This window comes from Belonocnema kinseyi, chromosome 5 (genome assembly GCF_010883055.1).
Source record: "Belonocnema kinseyi isolate 2016_QV_RU_SX_M_011 chromosome 5, B_treatae_v1, whole genome shotgun sequence".
Lineage (NCBI taxonomy): Eukaryota > Metazoa > Arthropoda > Insecta > Hymenoptera > Cynipidae > Belonocnema > Belonocnema kinseyi.
Window position 1 is genome coordinate 93,050,074 of NC_046661.1, and position 17,823 is coordinate 93,067,896.

Below are 17,823 nucleotides of genomic sequence, written 5' to 3' on the forward strand. Positions count from 1 at the left end.
TTCCTCTGTTATTTGAATGAGAAACTTCAGAGTCTTTGCGTCAAGCCTAAACATTAGTCGATTTAAAAAATATATATATTTTTTACAATGAAAGAAAAAAAAAGGAAAGGGGCAAAGAAATTCGAAAAATAACAAATAAGGACCACCCCAGTGACCCCGAAACTTCCTCTTTAAAACTTCCTGACTAATTTTTACTTTATCTAAACATTAATATTTAAAGACCAAAATTCTAATCTTGTCACATTTTTCATGTATAATTTTTTTAGAAATAGATAAAAACAATGTTATATTGTTAATTTGTTATTTGCAAGACTGATCAGACAAATATCTAAAAATACTGAAGTGGAAATGTTTTTAATCCTTCAAAATCTTTTAAAATCCGTCAAATTTTCTTAAAGCTATTCAAAACTACATAGAATTTTTTAAAAAGTCCCAACATTACTAAAAATCTCGGCAACCTCTTCAAATTGTTGAAATTAATTAAAAATTCCTCAGAAGTCTCTTAAAATATCCAGAAATTAAATTACTTGGAATTTTGAAAAATAGCCTATAATATAAAAAAATCTCTTTTTATTATTGAAATTCTCAGAAATCTTATAAAATACTTAATAATCTTATAAAATTATATAAAGGCACTGTAAAATCGTTCCATATCTTATGCAATTCTAATAAATTCCTTATAACTCCATGCAAATATTTTTTCAAAACACCTGCAAATATTTTTTTCCTTTAAAATCCCTTTATGATATTAAAATCGATTAAAAATTTAAGTTTGAAATCCCTTAAAATTATTTAATATCCTTCGAATCTTTTAAAATAATAACAAAATTTTTTTCAAACCTTCAAATATTTTTTATTCTTTATAGTCCCTTAAAATTATTAAAATAGATTGAAAAATCTTCAGGATTTTTCAAAATATCCTCAAAGATTTAAAAATCTTTGGAAATCCCTTAAAACTATTTAAAGCTCTTGAAAATTTCTTGCAGTTTTTAAAACTACCCTCAAATCTTAAAAATCTTTTGGATTCCTTTCAATTCATTGAAATTTTTTCAGATATTTTCAAAATTCAGTGGCATATTTTAAAATTCCCTACAATATTAAAAATATTTTTAAAACTTATGAAATTCCATGACCATTTTTAAATTTTTTGAATATTACTTGGATTTTAAAAAAAGATTTGAAAATTCTAAAAAAGTGATTTGAAATCACTTGAAATTCTTGAAATTTGCTTGCGAAGTTTATTTTGCAATTAAAAAAACTTTTTCTTAATTAACAATTAAAAATCTATACCTATATTTGGTAGAATGTGCACAATATACTATTTTCAACCAAAATTTAATCAAATACATTAATCCTTCAGCAGAGTCAGCTTATTATCTGATGATCAATCATGCTTGCATGAATACAAATATTCTGGGTTAGAAACTCTATTACTGATTTAATGAACTGCCTAATATTCTGAGCACTGAAGTTAATTCAATTTGTCTTTTCAAATGATAAACGGTTTGAGACAAACCATATGAATACTAGAATTCCACCCCATTTCAATAAATCTCCTTGCCTTTTCAACGTTGCCCTATTCCCTTCCACATTATACAGTCAACTTCCATTTAATTTAAAGGCCTTGAAACGTACACGTTCAATAATGTAAAGGCTGAAGGGGCCCCCACCTCTACCACAAACATCAGGTTATTTTTGCCAAACAACGGTCATTGGCTGCCCCGGCCTTGTAGCGACGAGGGCGCTGTTAAGAACTATAACAATAATACAGATAAATATTTTGAACAAATTTTCACTTTTAAAAAATTAAATTGAATCTAAGAAATAGTTTAGTTTTTTAAGTAATTTATTATTGAGTTAATATTACAAGCTTATACTTTGTCATTTTAAATAGATCCGCGCTTTTCGGCACATGCGCAGTTGAAAAAGTCGCGGTCTGTTAGCCTGCAGATATGTCAGTGTTTTTGCAGTCGTACGACGTGACAAGTATAACACTTCCTGGAAACAGTACAATTTTCCAAATAAAAATCAATATAATAGAATTAAAAAGCGAATAAAATATTTCGCGGAATAGTGAGCATTGTAGCATGACGACACGGTCATGCTAAGATAGGTGAAAATGTCAGTCGTCCTTTTATCGGATGAAAACATCTCAGTTTTAAGAAATAAATCAACTATCCGAAATCTGAGGTTTAAGTACCCGAGTCCGCTCAAATAGTTCTGATATTCTAACCTCATATTTGGGATTTTTTTTTCTTTAGTGAAACTGAATTTATAATTAGTATTCGCATTTGCCTGGATGTTTGGTCAGGGAAGTGGAAAACTGCAGAAACCGACCTAGCGAGTTTCAAAAGTCGAATTTTCAAAAAAGTTGTTAAATTTCCGAAAAATATACTTTTATCAAAATAGTTAAATTTTTAACTTACAAAGATGCATTTAATCTAAATTGTCGATTTTCTAAACAAAAAAACACTAAAATTTAAACAGGAACAGTGGAATTTTGAAGCCAAAAAGACCAATTTTTTAGAAAAGAATCCAATTTTTTACTCAAAAGACGTATTTTTTGCCAGATGACTTACGCAAAAAAATTAAATAATCCTCTAACCTTAACAATGATTTTGAATGTTTCTTCAAGAAAAATGATTTTAAAACCAAATGATTGAATTTTCAACCTTAGAAATATATTTTTAGATTCGAAAGTGGATTCAACACAAATTTAGTTTGAAATTTGTATTTTGAATTTTTAGCAACAGGATTAATTTTCTATCAAGAAGCATGAATTTTTAAAAAGAAACATTAATTTTCTACTAAATGGTTGATTTTTTAACTTACAAAAATAACTTTTTGATCAAAAATGGCATGGTTCAATTTTTTTAATAAAAAATTTATTTTTCGGGCACATTTTCATAGCGCGCTATGTGCGCAGCTCGCTTCGCTCGCATGTTTGAGCGCGCCTAGGGGGCGTGACGGCTGAATCTCGCGCTTCGCGCTCGTACATAAATACACCTCGCGCTTCGCGCTCGGATATTTATTCTTTGCATTTGGAATGCTTGAAAAAAACTTTAACAAAAAGATCTCTTTTAGACGCCAGTAATTATATGCGTTTTCATATTTTGAATTGTCTACTTAATTAAGTATAGTCAAAGATTAAGTTTCTCAAAGCTCTGTAGGCTTTGAGGTACACATTCTCATCGTGACACTCGCGCTGTGCGCTCGATTTCCGACAGACATTTGTAAACAGGTTTTGTTGGATTTTTTTTCTCGTAACTTTCCTCCTTTTTCCACACATTTTTTTTTATTTTACTTTTTTCAACGTTATTTTTCACAAATAAAACAAAAAGTACGCGTCCTATCAAGAAGTGATTCTTAATGAAATTGTAGATCTTTTTTTAAATAACCATTTTTGTTAATTTATCTTTTTTTGTATCCTACATATTTTGTCCAAAAAATGGAATTTTTTACTTTCCATTATTTTTTGTGAAATCAAAATTTGAATTTTCGATTTTTGAAAAAAAAATCCAAAAATTGGTTATAATAATCTTGTAGAGATTTAAAAAAGAAATTTTTTTCTTTTTTTGACTTTTTTTCATATCGTGCGTTTTTCGACTTCAAATTTTGATTTCCGGTTGATTAAAAAAAAATTGAAAACGCTATAACTCTGAGAATTTTCTTTTTATCAAAAAAGTGATTAGGATAAATTGTTTGTTCTTTTGAATACTATAAATATCCGTACATAGAATTTTCAAATTCAGAAAAAAGTGGTCTCAAAAATTTTCAAAATGCGCTCACTTTTTGAATTTTTATCAAAAATGGCTAGTTAAAGAACTCGTCCTTTCTTTTAGGACCTAGAAAAAGTGTGCTAAAGATGGATTTGATTCGTTCATTTTTTCGAGGGTTATCGTGTTTACGGACGGTCAGACAGACAGACGCTATCGTGAAAACCTGATTTTCGGATTCAGGGGGTCTCGAAACGTGGAGATCCGTTGAAAACGTGTGATGTCAAATTTCCGACAATTCTAATACTTTCTCAATCATAAATGATGAGAATGTAAAAAGATTGACTCTTTACCAAGAAAATAATTGTTCTGTCAAATAGACGAATTTTCAACAAAATTGTTTAATTCACAGAGTTTAGTTTTTCTACCAATTTATTGAATTCTCAAGCTAAGGAGATTGATTTTCTAGAAAACAGTTTAATTTTCGACCTAAAAATATAAAATTTCAACTCAAATGGTAAAACTTTTAACAAACAAGAAATAGATTTAAAAAATTAATTTAGCTTTAAACTATAAACTTAATTTTACACCAAAGAAGACGAGTTTTTAACAAAATGCTTGAATTGTCAGTCAAATAGTTTAATTTATAACTAGGAAAGTTCAATTTTGAATTAAAAATATCAATTTTGAACAAAAAACCGACTAGTTACAAGTTCAGTTTACAACAAAAGAAAAAAATTATATCTATTAGAGAAATGAATTTCCAACAAAATAGTTCAATTTTCAACTAAGTAGTTGAATTTTTGATCAAAAAATAATTTATTTCTATGATTGAAATTCTAACTAAATAGTAGAATTTTGATCCAAAAGAGATAAATTCCAAATAAAGGTTATAATAGTAGATTTTCCAACCACAAATAGTTTAATATTCTTATTGAAATATATAAGAAAAACTTTTTTTTTGCTTGAAAAAGGTTATATTTATTAAGTTAAATTATCAAGTTCAAATTCACCATCAGGAAACATACTAAGTCTTATCTGAGTCCGTAACGTTGCTGAGTACATTATCACCGAAACTCACCTGTCCATTGATCGCAGCTCATTCAGCAATTTTTGGCGCAACACTAGAGCTGAATACAAAATAAAAGAACTAAAAGAAAAACACCAGAATGAAAAGTCATTTGGTGGTTCCATTTGGTGGTTCCATTCTTTAGTGCTTTTGCTTTTTCCTGTACATATTTCTTAACTAAAATTATAATTTTAGTCAAAAACCTTTCAATTTGGAAATTTCTAAATTTAAACAATTTAATTCTGAAATCATTAACTAGCCCATCATTGGATGTGGTTAGAATATTTTGATAAGGGCGTACATAGAGGGTGTTGCTAATTTTTTTTCGTAGATATTTGCGTACCCAAAAGATGAATTTAAGTTTATTTAGAACAGTAAGGGTTGTTCTTGCGTATTGTTAAGTATAGTGGGCGTGGTTATATTATTTCAATAATGGCGTGTACAGTTTGTATTGAGAATGTATGTCGGTATCTTACGTCGATATGGGCATGGCTAGGGGGCGTGGTTAAGTATATTTAAAAGATTCAGAGGTGTTACCTACAGATGATTCAGTAAAATAGGGACATGGGATAAAATAGGGATATGGGAGGGTCCCAGGAACGCAGTTGAGTATATTTAGAACAGCCAGGGGATTTACTTACACATTTTTAAGTACATTGGGCGTGGTTTGAGTATATCAAAAAGGTTCCCTCTGTTGGTGTTCATATATGTGGGTTTTTTAAATAGATATGGGCGCGCCTGACGCGCATGGCTAAATACATTTAGAATAGTCAGGGGTATGACATACGGAAGTCAAAAAATGAGCATGGTTGGATAATATCGACAAAGGCATGCTAAGTGGGTATTGACAATGAATGTGATTATTTTCTCTGGAAACGGGCGTAGCTGCTGGGCGTAATAAAAAAATGGGTGTGTCTGATGGGCGTGATCAACGAGAATGGGCATAGCTGTTGGGCGTGCCAAATGAAAATGGGCGTGATTTGACTTGAATATTGAAATCGTTACAGCGGCGGCATATTTTTTGAATGAGAACGATTTTGAGGTATCCAGTAGAAACTGTTATTTAATTTTGTCATAGTTTATCAAACTACCTTCTACACATGATGAAGAAATTAAAAAAGCTTTGAAAGGTAAATTATAAAACGGGGTTAAAACTGGTAACTTAATATTTTATTTTAAAGTAAATGAGAGTCTTGCAAATATTATGCAAAGTTAAACCGAAAAGGTAGTCACAGGAATATGAGCAAGTATAAATATACGAGATATCGTGCACAAATTGCTAGTTAATAAGCAGTTAGAACACTTGGAATTTCTGGTTAACTCGTCGCTTCATGAATAGTAAGAGTCGAGACGCTAGCGTCTCTAGAGTCTCTGGTGCTCTCTACTTTAGTTAGTGACAACATGGGTCGTTAGGAAACATAATATGTCCCGCACTTCATTAAAAAGGTTTAAAACCGAAATTTAGGTTACTGTTTTTATAATTCCTGCGAAAATATTGACTTTTTAACCAAATTTTAAAATATTGAACAAAATAATTGAATTTATAATGCTATAGTTATATTTTTTACCAAATTTTTAAGTTGTAACCTACAAAGATCAATTTTCAATCATTTGGTCGAATTTTCACCTAAAGAGTTGAAATTAAAAAAAAAATAATTTTAAATAATCACTTGCATTTACAACCAACTAGATCAATTTTAGAAAAAAGACAATTTATTAACACAATAGTTTAACTTTGAACCAAATAGTTGAATTTTTAACATGTAAAGGTGAGTTTTTAAACAAATGATCACATTTTTAATTCAAAAAGATTTAACTTTCAACGAAAACAGCAGTTAAATTTAAACCAAGTAGTTCAATTATCGATCCAGAAAGACAGCCTTTTTATAAGACTATTAAATCAAGAAAAATGTATTCTAAAAAAATGCAATAATTCATATTTCAATCAAAAAGGATGAAATTTCTAACAAAAGACATGAATTTTATAACCAAAAGACGAATTTTTAACTAAAATAGGAAAAGTTAATAAAAAAAATATTTTGAACGATAAAAGTCGAATTCATAACAAAATATTTTTATTTTCAATCAGAGATGAATTTTTTTATAAAATGATGAATTCTCCAACTAAAAATACAAAAGACGGATTTTTAACAAACAAGATTATTTCAGGCGAAAAAAAAGTTTATACAAATTGATTAACATTCCTGACAAAAGACGAATTTTCTGTAAAGCAGTTTAATATTTGAACAGAAAATATGAATTTTCAGCAAAAAAGTTAATACCAAAAAATCAAAGTTTCGACTAAAAAAGATCATTTTACAACAAAAATCGGAAAATTAAAATTTTCAAATAAAAAATTAAAGTATAAACTAAGAAAAATATATTTCAAATTTTGCAAATTTCAACCAAATAGAAGAACCTTTAACAAACCAAAAAAAGTTTTGATAAAAAAATTATAGTTTTCAACCAAAAAAAAAAAAAACAAATTTGAACCAAGAAGATGGATTTTTAACTTAAATTACAAATCTTTTACTAAAATAGTTAACTTTTTGGTAAAAAAAGTTAATTTCCAAAACAAAAAAATGTTAGCCAAAATGATATATTATTTAAAAAAGTGGAATCGTTGAAATTTCAGTAGAAAAAATTAGTAAAAAAAACTTAACAAAATATTTAAACCTTTAAAAAAGTTACATTTTCAGGAATAAAAATTAATTTAAAACAAATAAAAAAAAACTAATTTTGAATAAAATAGTTAAATTTTCAAACACCGAGATTAATTTTCATTAAAAATGATAAATCTTTATTTGGAATAGTTAAATTTTCTGTTAAAAAATGTAACTTTTTGCCAAAAAATGGGGTTTTAACCAAAGAGTCGTATTTTTAACTGAAATTATGAATAAACAAAAATTCATTTGTTAAATAATGTATGAATCCTTCATCTACGCCCTTCAATTTTCAAACAAAATATAATTTAAATATTTAAATTAAATAAATTAGAAGTAGAATTTTTAATAAAATGTAGTTAAATATTACCAAAAAGACCAATTTTCAACAAAATAGTTCAATCCTCATAAAAGAAATATTTTACTTAAATTTTCAACACATTAATATGATTTTTCAACAAAAATTTAAAGATCTCCCAAAATAGTAGAATTTTCCATGAAAATGGATGAATTCTCAACACAAATTTAATAGTTACATTTTTAACTGAAATCTAAAAAAAATTATCACAATAGTTGAATTTTGAAGCCAAAAACGAATTGTATGCAAAACAAGAGTTGCATTTTTAATCGAAAAAGAGGAAATTTTCAACTAATAAATGTATTTGGGTAACAAAAGAGACAAAGTTTCTACTTTAGGAGGTAAATTTTTAACAAAGGTAAGAAATTTAATTAAAAAAAGAAGAATTTTTAACAAATTAGTTGACTTTTCAATAAATAAGATGAATTGTTTACTAAAATGATGAATGTTTAATAAAAGATGATTTTTAAACTACATAAGTCGTTCAACCAAGTAGTTTAATTTTCTACCAAAAAATATTTTAATGTTTGATAAAAAGTTGTTGAATTTAACCAAAATTACAATTTTCAAAAAGAAAGTAATTTCTTAAACAAGAAAGATTTCAGTTAAATTTTCAATTCCTAAACCCGAATCAAACAAAAAAGGGAATTTTCTACCATAATAGTTGAACTTTTAACCCAAAAAGAAGAATCTTGACCAAAAAATGATTTTTAACTAAGTGGTTCAAGCTTCAAACGAATCAGTTCTATTTAAACAAAAAAATACGAATTTTCAATTAATAATGTATAAGTAGATATTCCAACCAAAAAAGATTTTAATTTTTAATTAAAAATATTAAAATTCAAATAGAAAGGTTTCGGTTGAAATTTCAGCACAAAAATTTGAAATTTTCAACAAAAAGGTAATTTTCCACCTTAAACCCAAAAAGATGAATTTTCGTTCAAACAGGTTAACTTTTTAATCAACTTGTTAAATTTTCAACAATATATTAAATTTTTTAAATAAAAATATCAGTAGGAAGTAAATGGAAAACAAATAAAAATAAAAGACTGATAAGTTACTGAGGATGAACATTTGAACAAATTAAAATTAAAATGCCCAAAATAAAATTTATTATCCAAAAAGTTTAGTTTTCACTTAGTTATCTGCAGTTTTCCCCTCCCCTGGCCAAGCTTCCAGAAAATTGTTTCGAAAAATCTAGGTTATACCCCAGTTAGAAATGTTGTACCCTAACTTAATAATATACTCTAATGGAAACTTGTTCTGTAACTTCATTATGTATATAGAAACGAGTTAATGTACCAAACTGTGGTTAAATTCTATATGGAAATCTATCTCCATTCTCGAATTTGGTTTCACTACGCAGGTACGAGTATTTCTATAAGCTTTCCAGCACATTCTAAACACAAAAGATAGCAAATTTATATGAAGGTACCTGGTAGATGCCTGAAAGTGCCCTATGTACGTGCTACGTATGATTCATGCATTATGTAGGGATCTGCGGTTTCGTAACCAAGTTTCCTGAAACGAGAGAGTTGCTGGTGGCTGCACTGATTGTAGTATTTGATAATGATCCCAGTCAACAGTTTCTTGATATATCGTCGACACTGATAATGTAGACTGTCAACTACATGCCAATTATTTTCTGACTCCCGGAAGTATAGGATAGATAATTCTGATTTTAGTCTTTTTCGACGCCTATAAAGCGGGGCCGAAGGTCTACCCCGGGTAGAAATTGAGGAGTTCTGGACAAGAAGGCGACAGGCGCTCGAGAACGACTAAAAGAATTGTCCAGGCTGTGACGTCAGGTATCAAAAGTGAAATTTGAAAAAAAAAATATAGTTAGATACCTCTTGAAAAATAAACCTGAGTCTCCATTTACAGTTTTTCTCTCGGGCTGCAAATTTTCCAGTAAATAAATAAAAACTGACTTTTTTTAAATTGAAAAACCATGTTTTTTCACATTCAACTCGCCGTAAGTAATTCGTTTATCAACTAATTAACAAATTACTTTATGAGTTTTATTCGTGACACACTAGCGGAGGCTACAGTGTCCGAAAAGGGTCAAAAGTTAATTTCTAATGTTTTTTTTGTAATCCGAATGAAAAACCATGTTTTTAGACTTTCACATTAAAAAGGTGAGCGAGGAAGTTTGAGCTACAACAAACTTCAAGCGAACGAATTTTCCAACAATGTATTGGCCAACTTTTTGGAAAATCTCAATTCAATTTGATTTTTAGTTCCATAATTAGAGCAAGTTTATTACGAGCTCGCGACGCGACACCATAGGATTTTTCAGGGGACGCCGCCTGAAGCCTGAAACATTGTCCTTGCCCATCCTTTGTTTCGTCCACTCGCTCGCACTATTCAGCGTTCCGGCGGCGTCCCCTGAAAAATCCTGTGGTATCGCGTCGCGAGCTCGTAATAAACTCGCTGTAATTATGGAACTAAAAATCAAATGGAATTGAGATTTTCCAAAAAGTTGGCCAAAACATTGGCGGAAAATTCGTTCGCTTGAAGTTTGTCGTAGCTCAAACTTCCTCGCTCACTTTTTTAATGTGAAAGTCTAAAAACGTGGTTTTTCATTCGGATTAAAAAAAACAAACATAAGAAATTAACTTTTGACCCTTTTTGGACACTGTAGCCTCCACTAGAGTGTCACGAATAAAACTCAAAAAGAACTTTGTTAATTAGTTGATAAACGAATTACTTACGGCGAGTTGAATGTGAAAAAACATTGTTTTTTCAATTAAAAAAAGTCAGTTTTTATTTATTTACTGGAAAATTTGCAGCCTGAGAGAAAAACTGTAAATAGAGACTCTGGTTCATTTTTCAAGAGCTATCTAACTATATTTTTGGTTTTCTTAAATTTCGAATTTCACTTTTGATACCTGACGTCACAGTCTGGACAATACTTTTACTCGTTCTCGAGCGCCTGTCGCCTTCTTGTCCAGAACTCCTCAATTGCCTCTTTATGCCTAAACTAAATATTAGCTCTCACAAGGCCACGGCCAGATTTTCTAGCTAGAAGAATCTAGGCTTTCCCTCTGCTGGCCCTCGACAGGTTATTGTCGTGTGGTTCATTTTCAATTAAACTAGATGAAAAGCTTTATTCGTAAAGATATATTTAAAAAAATAATTTCTATCAATTAATTCTTTTCTAGAGGGGACATTGTTAAGTCCTCGATAGGTAATACGGGTAATACAGCTGTGAGTGTAAAAAAGTACATTAATGTTCTTATACTTAATTATAATTAAATTTTGAGAATTAAGAAAAGTTAGGAAATATGATGTACTGAGTACTTTAAGCTCAGAAGGCATGAGTCGGAATAAATACTAATACTACTTCAATTTAAAAAAGAACAAATTAAAAAAATTACCGATATGCAAACTTTGAAAAATTAAATTTTTTCTGAAAAAATTATAAAAATTTGGTGCTTTAAAAATTTGAAAGAATTTTTCTTAAAGATCGATTTAATTTGAAATCACGTGAGTATGTTTAAAAATCATATATAACAAATCGAGCTTCAAAAACCTTTTTTTCCTAATTTCTGAAGTATCGGATGAATACCGTCAAGCATTTATTGTACCGCACTCAGCGTGGCATCGTAGGGAAGGGGGTTAGGCGTTCGACTTATAAACCTGCGGTGCGTGTGTTCGATTCTCGGCGCCTACGGATATTTTAATAAACTGCGTTTGTCTTTAGTTATTAGTAATAAGTCTTCTCTAGTCAAATTTAACAATAAGTTTAGTTTTAGAATAACGTGCGGAGTATAGTTAATAATCGAATGTCAATAAAAATACGAGAAAACAGAGAAGGGTTTGTCAGAGGCTACAGAAAGGTGTTATATTATAATCTTTAGGTTAAACTTTTGCAAAGAAAATGTATTTTACAATTGGATAATTATTTTCCTTCTTTGAATAAAAAATTTCTGGTAATAGATTATGGCAATGCGCTGGTTAAACTTTAACACTACTGCGACCATAGCATCGCACTTCAGAATTTAAAGCATGATCAATTTTTTAATAATTTATAATATTTTATTTGAATCAACAAAATAAGAAACAATAGCATATGCTTTTGAATAATAGTGTGTGAGGGGCTATCTAGATTCTATAAAGACCCTATTAATAGGTTTGCGCTCTCGATAGATTGCCACTTTAGGGCCTCGATAGAAAATAGGAAATCTATACAGGGCCTCTGCAGAGCCCAGTTATAATTTCTATCCAGGACTTTTTACTCCCTAGGGAGTAAAAAGTACTTTTTGCTTCCTAGGGTTTAAAAGTGACATCAAAAGTAAATAATACAAATCGTACATCTATGATATGAGCTCCCATTTTATGATGTAAGTGGCCGTAAATCACGTGTAATTTCACCAAAAATTACAAAAAATTGCATAAATTTCCGGAAATTTATAAAAGTGTTTGAAATTGAATTTTGGATAATTTATGGCAAAATGCCATATTTACATGTAAAACTGCAATAAATAACCGAAAATTTCTAGAAATTTATATATTTTTTTATATTAAATTTTGGGAAATTAATGGTTAGTGCCATAAATCACCTGTAATATTACTATAAATTACCAAAAATTGCATACATTTCCGGAAATTTAAAAAAATGTTTAAAATTTAATTTTCGGAAATTTATGGCAAGCTACCATATTTACCTGTAAAATTACCATTAATGGCTGAAAATTTCCATAAATTTCCGGAAAATTAAAGACATCTTTAAATTCAATTTTGGACAATTGGTGGTAAGTTATCATAAATTACACTAAAAATTACCGGACTGAAGCCCTACTTTTTACTCCCTAGGGAGTAAATAATAAAAAATATACATCTGTGAGCTCTTATTTTACGATAATCAGCCTGCTCACCGTAAGAGCTGTAAGGACATTTGAGTAGCAGATATTAGAATTTTGCGGTAATTTATGTAAAATTACTATATATAATTGGTCAAATTACCCTAAATTACCAAAAATTTCTGAAAATTTTTAGAAACTTTTTAATTGAATTTCGGGTAATTTATCTTTAGATACCATGAATTTACTGTAATATTATAATAAATGACCAGAAATTTCGTACATTTTCGGAAATTTAGAAAATATTTAAAATTGAATTTTGGCTAACCTATGGTAAATTATGATATTTACCTGTAAAATTACTATAATTTCTATAGATTTCCCTAATTTATAAACTTTTTCAAATTGAATTTTGAGCAATTTATGGTAAGTTATCATATTTACCGATAAAAAAACTATAAATTACCAAAAATTTCCGGAAACTTTTCCAAATTGAATTTTAAGCAAATTATCGTAAGTTACCATAAATTAAATGAAAATGCTTAAAACTTAATTTTGGGTAATTTATGGTAAGTTACCGTATTTACCTGTAAAATTAGCATAAATGATAGAAAATTTCCATAAGTTTCCAGAAGCTTATAGATATTTTTAAATTAAATTTTGGGAAATTTATGGTAAGTAACCATAAATTACCTGCAATATTACCACAAACTATGAAAAATTTCATAAATTTTCATAAATTTATAAACAAAATTTTATTTTAATTTTGGGTAAATTATGGTAAGTAACCATATTTACATGTAACATTACTATAAATTACCAGAATTTCCATAAACCTCCGGTAATTTATAAACATTTTTAACTTCAATTTTGGGCTAATTATGGTAAGTTACCATAAATTACCTGTAATATTACCATGAATTACAATTTTTTTTATAATTAGTTTCATTATAGGTAGAAAATTAAATTTCATAATTATAAATTTAATTATTCTATTTTTGTTGTAGAATTGATCTTTCTTTTTAAAAATTAAAGATTAATAATTTTAAATGTCAATCTTCATCAATTATCAGAAATATTATTCTTGCTTTCTTTTCTATTGCTTAAAACACATTTCTGAATTAAATCATAATTTGAAAATTTATGTATTTAAAAAAAAATCTTTTTTTTTATATATAAAATTAATCTGCATGGTTTAAAAAATTCAAATAATCGGTTGTAAATTCAACCGTTTTGTTAAAAATTAGTTTCCTTTTGATCAAAAATTAATATTTTTAGCTGTAAGTATAACTGTTTTATTTTTTTTTGGGAACTTATCTTTTTCTGTTAAAAAATGTAACTATTTAGTTGAAAATTTATATTTTTTATTAAATAGAATAGTTAAAAATTTGTTTGTTCGATTAAGAATGCATACTTTTATTTCATGTAGCTTGTTCAAGTTTCTTTTTTTTAGAAAATGAATATGAAATGGTTTAATATGCAACTATTTGGTTAAAAATTCAACTGTTTTGTTGAAAATTAGTTTCATTTTTTTGGTAGAAAAGAAATTCTCTAAACTCTATTTAATTATTCCATTTTTGACTCAGAATTTATTTTTCTTTGTTTAAGATTTAATTGTTTCGTTGAAAATTGATCTTTTTGAGTTAAAAATTCAACTATTTGGTCGAAAATTCATTTTTTTTATTACAGACTTATAATTTTATACATCAATATTCATCAATTATTAAAAATATTGTTCTTGTACAAAAATAAGTACAAAAATAAAGTAGAGAATGAGCGATAGAAAAAGTGGATGGAAAATCCATTACGCGACATTTATCTTCGGAGAGTTTGAAACGAAGTCGTTTCGAAAGAGTTTTATTTCATTCCTGTTTTTTTTTGTTTCTTAAATTCTCGGTTCCACCACTTTTCTAAAAAGGTCTCAATGGAACTTTGATAAGCCAACTGCGAAACATGACAAAAATCTGGAATGCGGAAAATGTGTGTCAAAGGCGAAAGTGAAAATGCTAAAATAAGCGTTTAAATAATTCATCTCAGAGTGCAGATAAAGATTTAATTTGTTTATCATTTCATTTATGTGATCAACAAATCTTTTTGCATTTAAGAGAATTTTCATTATTTTAGATATCAGTAAAGAGAAGAGTTATAAAATGAAAATTTGCGGTATGCGATCCATGGTCGCATAGTTTTATAATTAACAAATTCTTGCTTTTAGAGGTGAATTTAGTTAAGCTTGTGTAAGGAATTTGTAATTTTATTGGAAAATGTGAGGATAAATCGACAGTGAGGCTAAGTCGACAATGATGCTAAGTCGATAATGAGGCTAAGTTTACACTTGCGTTTTTAAAGAAAAATATAATTAAATTTTTTTTAATTTATCTGTTGAATCATCAGAGATTGTACATTGCCGACAGTAGATTAACCCTCCAAACTAGGAAGGCAGAAATTCTACACAATATCAATCAAGTTAAGAATCTTCAATAACAAAAAATGCTTAACGTCTTAATAAGACCAGATGGAAAATAATATTTTTAAATTAACATTAAAATTATTTCTTGAAAAAAAGATGCTACTTCATCTTCACTCCATTGGGAAACGAACCAAAAAACTTCTGATTTTCGGTCAGGTGCTTTTCCAATTAAGCTATTAGAGGGATCAGAATAAGAACTCTTAATTCAAGAACATAACGCTAATTTTTAGCTAGGTGTTAATGGTACAAGTAATTATTTAAATTTTTTTAAATTTATCTGCTATATCATCAAGGATTGTACCTTACGGACAGCAGATCAACCCTCCAAACCATGAAGGCAGAAAATCTACACAATATCGATCAAGTCAAGAGTCTTCAATAACAAAAAATGCTTAACGTCTTAATAAGACTAGATGGAAAATAATATTTTTAAATTAACATTAAAATTATTTCTTGAAAAAAAGATGCTACTCCCATCTTCACTCCATTGGGAATGAAGTGAAGATGGAGTTGGATCTTTTTTTCAAGAAATAATTTCAATTTTAATTTAAAAATACTTCAGCAGCGTAACAGTTATTTTTGGATCAAGGATTTAGGTGGGTACAATAATCAACATTAAATAAATGTGCCCTTTTTTTCATCAAAGATCATAGTTAAGTGTCGACTTCGCCCCACGATATCTTTCTCAATAAATTTTCCATCTTTTAAATTTTTTTCAAAAATATTGATTAAAAAGCATTGTAGTTCAAAATCAGTAGTATTATTTTGTAGTCCAATAAATCCTCGATCCAAAAATACATAACACGTTTTGAAAAAATTCTTAGAATTGAGAAACAAATTTAATAAAAATTGTTGGCTTATCCCCTTACTTAAAATTCTTTAAAATAAGCAGATTATTTTTCTTATTTAGAATAAATTTAATGCCGCATGTTAAATTATCGAAAAATCATGAAAAAATATAAACAATATATTTTTAAGATGAATACCTCTTAGAAAGAAAAACGGAAGTCTGAAATGTGCAGGCTATTTAAACCAGTTTTTGCTCGAATCATCCTGTCAATTTTGCGATAATTCCAGAATATTTTTCCTAATTTCATATTTTTCATCATAAAAATTTATCTTTTTTGGTTGATGATTCATAATTTTTGTTGAGAATCTTTCTTTTTTGTTTAAAGTTTAACTTTTTTGTTATGGATTATTTTTTTAAATTTCAAATTTCACTATTCCATGTCCGAGTTAATATTCATCTCCTTCATTTAAGACTTAATATTTTCAGTTATAAATTTCGATATTTCGTTAAAAAATCTTAATTTTCTGTTCAACATTAATATTTAATTTTTTTGTTGAAAATGTTCAATTTTTTTTGAAAATCAATAATTTCAGTTAAAAAATTTATTTCTTCGGTTAAAAGTTTAACTATTTTTTTGGGGAATTCCTTTTTTTATTAAAAATTAATAATTTTATCTGAAAATTTAAGATTTCACATTTGTTTGAAATTTTAGTTTAATTTATTTTTTATTTTCAAATTTGGTATCAAAAATCACCCTTCACGTCATGGTTGAGCCATAACCTCAAAAAATGACGAAAAATCATGCACTGAGGCAAATAAATTTCAAAACAATGCCAGTGATGCAAATTTTCACTTCAAAAACATGTCGACAACTATGAAGGATCCACCCATGGAGAATAGACATAAGGAGACAAAACTAGTGGAACTGGAAATAAACACTTTTCTGTTGCTAGAAGTACGCACAGACAATGTGCAAAATCACACTTACGTACAGTTCAAAACTTCCCGAGCGTGGCGTGCCAACCGCACTTAAAAAAAATATGGCCGTCGATGTGAATGCGAGTCAAATGTAAATAAATAATGATTGAACAATTAATAGTTTGTGAATGAAGGCAAGGATGTTACAATTAAAAATCTCTGTATAAAAGCGAAAGTTTTGAATAAGTGTGGTTTCAAGTGTACACTGTACAAAACTTTCAGAGTGTTGAAAAGTTGTGTGTTCATTGTTTTTGTTACAAACGCGTCGAATACCTGTCGCACGCATAGTGTTGGTAAAAGTAATTTGATATTTTCATAAACATACTACCTACCTCTTCCATGGCGAATAACTTTTTATTCCACAAACATTTTACAAAACCTTGTCTGATTATTCTTTATTTGTTCGAGCGACCTGTCAAAACAAAACAATGGAGGCGGCCATATTTTTTTTAAGTGCGGTTGGAACGCCACGCACGGAAAGTTCTGAACTATACGTAAGTGTGATTTTACATTACGTTTTTGGTGAAGTCCATGCATTACAGATTGGTCTCCTTATATCTATTCGCCATGGATCCACCCTTGCCTGATATAAATTTATTTAACATAACTTTACCCAACAGAACCTGACCTCACATAACCTGAATTAACAGAAATTTATTGAACTACACGTAAAGCTCTGGAAGCATATTTTCCCAGTAGCAAATTTGTGCTACATCGAATGGGTCAACTCGAGCCTAACCTAGAAATAAATCTAGCCTAGCCTAACCTAACCTAACCTCACGAAACACAATTAAACTGATTGTGTTGTCCCGTTGTGTTTGCGGTACCGTTTGAATCAGCTTGGGCTTAACCTGCAAAGAGGTCAAACCTTTAAATGAGTAATGTGCGTCTAAATTTTTAACCACCTGTAGCACAATGAAATGAATTTTATTGTGTTACAACGGGAACACTTAAGTTAAGTTGTGTTGCGTTAA